We start from the raw sequence: 6,816 nt of genomic DNA, 5'->3' as shown, positions 1-6,816 counted from the left end.
TACAATGCTCCCAACAGGATCCAGGGATCATAAGGTGGAGGCAGGAGTAGCCAACTAACCATCACCCCACATTATGCTCTAAGGGACTTTGTGCTTCCAGTTACCACAACTTAGACTTCTGTAGGATTGAGGGTCCTGGCCTCCAAAAGGGGTACATTACTACTGTGTTAGTCTTCTTGTGCTGCCATAACAAAATTCCACGGACTGGGTGGCTTAAACAACAGAAATGTATTTTCTGACAGCTCTGGAGGGTAGGAGGTAGGAGTCTGAGATCAAAGTGTCATCAGGATTGGTTTCTATTGAAAACTCTCCTCTTGGCTTATAGGCAGCTGCCTTCTTGTATCCTCACATGATCTCCTCTTTGTGTATAGGGGGAGACACATCTCTCTGGTGTTTCTTCCTTTTCTTAAAGAGACATCAGTCCTAATACATCAGGGTCCCACCTTAAGGCCTCATTTAACCTTAATTACCTCCTTAATGTCCCCATCTCCAAATAGTCACATTGGAGGTTAAAGCTTCAACCTATGAATTTGGGGTGGGGGGCACAATTCTGTCCATAACATCTGCCATAAGAGACATCAAAGTTCTAACTGAACTACAAATTATGGTTGTTCCCAGTGCACTTTAGACTCATTGTGTCCAAATACCCACAAGCAAGAAGGAGTCACCCATTTCATTTGAGTAATTGATCCCAATCAACAAGAGGAGGAAGGACTTTTAATCAGTGTTAGATTCAGAATATGAGTTAAACCATGGTGCTCCACTTGGCTCCTACAATATGCCCTTGCCCCATGATGACTACAAATAGACTCCAGATGAAAAAGGGGGTGCTTATGAACATGCTTACTCGAGAAGAAAAATATCAGATGTTATGCCTGAGTATAAAACATAGAATCCTCAAATATATAAGAATGTGCATTGCAGTATTATTTTTGGTGGTAAGGAGTTGGAAACAACTTGGAATTACATCCTTGATAAGAGAAGAGAGAGGAAAATGTGTTAGATGTACACCATAGAGCAATATGCAACCCCTAGAAGCAGCAGAGGATTATGTGAACACAAAGTAAATTAGATAGACCTTAAAAATATAGTGTTTATTGAAAAAAGTAAAGAAACTAGTAAGATATTCAATATAATAGTAATGATTTAATAGTAAATAGTAATAGTAAAAGCTGAAGACATTTGTCTACCAAAAGACAATGCACATTTTGGAAGAACACATACAAATACACAAGCACACAGATACATACAAACACACAAGACATTGGTGGCCTATTGTTTATGAGGTTGGGAGGGGAACAGGTGTGTGTTTAGGGATAAAAGGAAGAAAGAAAGAAGTGAGAGAAACTGAAACAACACTCATGCCTACTGATTACATTCCAGCAGTCACATCTTTATGTATCCAACACTCCTGTCTACTCCAATAAATGCTGCTTCTAAAGCATCCTTTATTCCAACATTTGCAACATTTAAGTTCATGGTGGATTGAGCTGCCTGGCCGTGCTAGACATCTCAACACATTTTCCAGATGAATAACTGGATTTAGGCAATGACTCTCTACATCCTGCTTCACCAACTGCTTATCACCCACTTCACACGGCTTTCGTACAGACTGTTGACCTGTCCCTTGGCTTTGGTTTTGTGCTCACAACTCTTTCATTCCCTCAGTCTTTCCTGGTAAATTTTCAATTTTGCCTATTGTATAGAATGTATAATTTGTATGCAAGGCCAAAAGGAACATGCTATTTTTTAAGAGCTTTCTGATAATTGCTTCCAAACACTTGTTACCATCTAGTTTATAACAGGGAGTTAAGGTATAAGTTTTTCTAAAAAAAAAAAAACATTAAAAGAAAGTAATATTGATATTTTGCAAATAATGTAACATAAGCAATGCTGCCAGATTATGAATTTCACCAAAATATGTGTATCTTAGCCCCTATTGTAAATACTTCGAAGGACCCTGGGATTTTGCACTAGGATTCCATCATCAGGATAGGAGAGGTTTTTGTCACCAAGTATGACCTAGGAATACCATTTAAATATTGGTCAGTTAAAAAACAAAATAGGACTTCTGAAAATGCATCCTTAAGGATAAACCATCATGTTCAATTCTCAATTGTTCTCTAATTTACATTGCCCTGAGAGGCTTAACTAGACCACATTCTTCTTTTTTTTTTTTTCAATGAACATAGGAATTTTCATTCTTCTCTGAATCAAAGGTTTTCATTTGATATATTTAATAATAAAGAACACTCAAGGAATCACATAACTTTTGGACCAGGTTAGTAGGAGAAATGGAGAGCCCAAGCAAATAAAGCAAAGGGCTGCATTAGTAGGGAAAATAAAAACAGGAAAAAAGAAAATCCGACAGGAAATACTATCTCAGAATTAAATATGTTAATTAGAAGAGTCAAATAGTTCTTTCCCCTAAGTTCAAGCAACTTTTCAAGAAGGTGAATTTAGCTGTGCTTAGTGTTTTCTTTTTAAAGATTAAATTTAAAGATTTTATTTATTTATTCATGAGAGACACAGAGAGAAGGCAGAGACATAAGGAGAGGGAGAAGCAGACTCCTTGCAGGGAGCCCAGTGTGAGATTCGATCCCAGAACTCTGGGATCACACCCTGAGCCAAAGGCAAATGCTCAACCGCTGAGCCATCCAGGAATCCCTGCTTAGTGTTTTCTCTCAAAAACAAAGTTAATTTGGGCTTAGTGATATAAAAATTGAGGGTTATGGGAAAATCTCAAAGGAGTTGACCCCTTTTTATTCTGATATTATTATTTTTTTAAACTAGATTTTCACTGGATCCCAATCTGCTGAAGTTGCCTATTTTTTACAGGGTCTTTATGATATTCAGTCTATAATGAAGTTAATTCAGTAGTCAGAAAATAATGAAAAGGAGTTTTTCCTCATCTTCATTTGAAATGGCTTCACAGTAGACAGAACAGCATGGGATGATGAACAATGGATTAGCCATCAGGGACTTTTCCCTGTGAATTCAACTTTGCCCGAAATTAACAATATGTGAACTTGGTTGGGCAAGCTCCAGTTCTCTGAGCCTCAGTTCCCACATCTAGGGAATCACGTTGGCCTACCTAAGAGGTTCTTAACCTAAGGTCCAAGGACCCCAAGTTATCTGCCCATGGATCAGGCTTAGTGGTGGGCAAGAGAATGTGGTCTCAGAAAACCATAACTACTGAATTTTAATGAACTTCCAACTGAAATTGAGCATTTTTTAGGTGTTTGATATAAACTCTAAACCAAAAAGGTATTATCAGTACCTGTGATTTGATCAACAATAGAAATCATAGACTTTTTCACATTAAGATAGCATAGATTTTTCAAAACAGCATGTAAGTTCATCCCTATTTCAAAAGTTCAATGGTTATCAGACCTACTGGTATACCTAGTCATTATTCATTAGTAAAGATATATTATAATTTATTTCAGTATATTTTTAAATTCACGTATTTATGTTATGGATTTATGAACATTCTTCTGTAAAGGTGTTCATAAACTTCATACTGCAAAAAGAGGCACATGGTAGAGGAAGTAGGAAATCTCTAGACTACTTGGTGACAACAGTCGTCCCTTTGACCTCTAGCATCTCATGGCTTATTAAGTCTCATAAAAGCATACTTTGTTTCTCCAGAGATCGAGCGAAAAACAACCTAGAAATAATTAGTGTTCTATATTCTACCGATTTCTTACAGGACTTCCACAGGATCAGGTGACTAATTCTTCCCCTAATCCAGTCCTCTCTCCTGCTTTTTTTTACCAACAGAACATATATAAGAATTGGAAGTTAAATGAAAATCAAATTGAAGTCAAATATGTGAGTGGCTCAGTTAAAGACACATCTACATCCAAAACAAATCTCTCCTATACGCCTTTATTCAAAGTGTCTCAACTGGGCCTACTTCTGTTGTCTTCCCACCACACCAACCATGTGATGAATAGAGATACTGGTGGCATCTTTGCACTTACCACACCAGAATCCGGAGACCTCTGCTCTCGACCCCAGAAAGTAAAAGATAAGATCAGGTACATGTTGCACCTTAGCAGAGTCGAAAAGGCTGTTTTTGTCCTTGTGGTTAATTTTGAAACCCAATCACAATGCCCGCTGGTAATATAGCCAAACAGCAATCAGTAAGTGTTCTCATATTGAATACTTGCTATGTGCTTGGAATAGTTCCAAGTACTTTACATCTTTTGACTCAAGAAATCCTCACGACAAACCTATGAGGTGAGTACGGTGCTGAACCTTACTTTGCTGTAAAGAAAACAAAGCTAAAGAGATGTTAGATGAATTATTCAAGTTCACGAGGGAGTGAGCAGCAGAATTGGAGGTTGAACTCAGGTCTTCTGCTCTGGGCCTATGAGTCTAACTCACCTAGCCCATGCCCTCACCAATCAGACTGGCTGCTTCTGCTTCCCTGGAGTGAAGATAAAGTGGCAAGAAGAGTGCAAACACACTTTCTCAAATCTGTCGAAGTTATTCTAAATGCTTCTACCACTGTTTTTGATGGGAACGGCTGACATGTGGGCTGAGGGTTTTTCCACTTCAACATGAATAAAAAGATGGCCCCCATGAATCACAGACCTGAATATAAAACATAAACCTATAAAACTCCTGGAATAAACACAGCATAGAACTTAGATGACCTTGAGTGTGGTGATGTCTTTTTGGATATAACACCAAAGACATGATCCATAAAAGAAAAATCTGATAAGCTAGAGTTCATTAAAATTAATACTTCTACCTTGCAAAAGATGAACGTCAAGAGAATTAGCAGATATGCCAACAGACTGGGAGAAAATAATTGCAAAACACCTCTGATAATGGTGTGTTACCCAAAATATATAAAGAATGCTAAAACTCAACAATAAGAAAGCAAACAGTCCAAATAAAAAATGGACCAAAGACCTTAACAGATATCTCCCCAAGGAAGATATACAGATGGCAAATAAATATATGGAAAGATGTTCCACATTATATGTTATCAGGGAAGTGCAAACTAAAACAACAATTAGATACCTCTACATACTTGTTAGAATGGCCCAAATCCAGAACTTTGGCAGCATCAAATGTTATAGAGGATGTGGAACCCTAAGAATTCTCATTCATGGCTGGTAGGAATGCAAAATGGTACCACCACTCTGGAAGGAAGTTTGGCAGTTTCTTACAAAATTAAATATATTTATACCAAATGACCCAGAGATAATTCTCCTTGGTAGGAATTTACGTAAAGTAGTTGAAAACTTGTGTCCACACAGAAACCTGCACAGAGTTATTACAGCAGCTTTATGCATAATTTCCAAACCTTGGAAGCAACTACGATGTCCTTTAGTAGGCAACTAGATACACTATGGTATTTCCAGACAATGGAGTATCATCCAGTATTAAAAAGAAATAAATCACAAAGAGATAGAGGAAATTTACATGCACGTTAAGTGAATGAAGTCAATATGAAAAGGCTACTTACTGCATGAGTCTAACTCTATGACATTCTAGAAAAGGCAAAACCAAGGAGAGAGTAAAAGGATCAGTGACTGGCAGAAGTATGGATGGGAAGAGATGAATAGGGGGAGCACAGAGGAATTTCAGGACAGAGAAAACACTCTGTATGATTCTATGATGGTGGATGTATGTCATGATACATTTGTCCAAGCCCAGAGAATGTACAACACCAAGAATAAAACTATGGACTTTGGTGATAATGATGTGTCAGTGTAGGTCATTCCTGGTGGCAGGGGCGGGGAAGTGAGGAAGCACTATTCTGGTGGTGATGCTGATAACTGGGGAGGCTATGCATTTGTGAAGGCAAGGGAGTATACAGGAAATCTCTGTACCTTCCTCTCAATTTTGTTGTAAATGGAAAACTGCTTGGAAAAAAAAATAGTCTTAAAAAAATTAAAACAGACAGAAATGATAACCCTCCCTTCTCACCCCACCTAATTAGGAAAGAGTTTTCTGTAGCAGGATACCCAAGGAATTCTATTACTCAGTAGTTTCAGTATAAAGCAGACATCTGGAAAAGTGTGATATTTTAGACAATGGTAATTATTTTGCCAATATTGGCATTATCTGTATTAGTAGTTTAAAAAAATAAGTATAGGCACATATTGGTTGGGGTCAGATGAATAAGGAACAGAAAAACTGAGGACAAATCCCCAGTTACACAGTATCTCTGAGCCTCAGTGCCTTTATTTGTTAAAGGAGTATATTGCTGCCTACTTCGGTGCACTGTTTTTTACAATGATTAAGCCAATTAAAACATATTTAGTGATTAGCAGAGTGTTTGGATGTTAACAAAACTGTGATGTTGGCATTATTATCATTATTAGATTCCATAATAATCTTAGTGAGAGAATTATTTGGGAGTTTTTATTTTTGTTTGTTTCTACTTTTGTCTTTCCTTTTTTGAGGATATGAGAAGCACTCTATTTTAAGTCACGTCTGCTTATTTACACTAGCCAACTAACCAAGAAACAGACTTTGCTGCATCAACCGAAACCATGGAATCCTAATTTAACTCAAGTAATAGTTAGAATGGATACTATAATTTTTAGTGAAATGGTGCTATGTCCTGAGGAGGGTGGAAGACAAAATATCCAATATGTAAGAGGGACAGTTAGAATAGTAACATGCATTTTTGTAATATGACTTGTCTGTAGAGAAGATGGATGGCCAATTGTCAGCTCCTTTCTAACACCTAAGCCTGCTCCTTCTTCAGCCGGAATCCATCATCAGTGAATAGTCTCATCATTTTCAACTAATGGGGTAAGAATGAAAAGGAGCATATTTTCAAGGTTT

Source organism: Canis aureus, chromosome 1 (genome assembly GCF_053574225.1).
Source record: "Canis aureus isolate CA01 chromosome 1, VMU_Caureus_v.1.0, whole genome shotgun sequence".
NCBI lineage: Eukaryota > Metazoa > Chordata > Mammalia > Carnivora > Canidae > Canis > Canis aureus.
The sequence above is the reverse complement of the archived record's forward strand: the minus strand, read 5'-3'. Positions refer to the sequence as shown.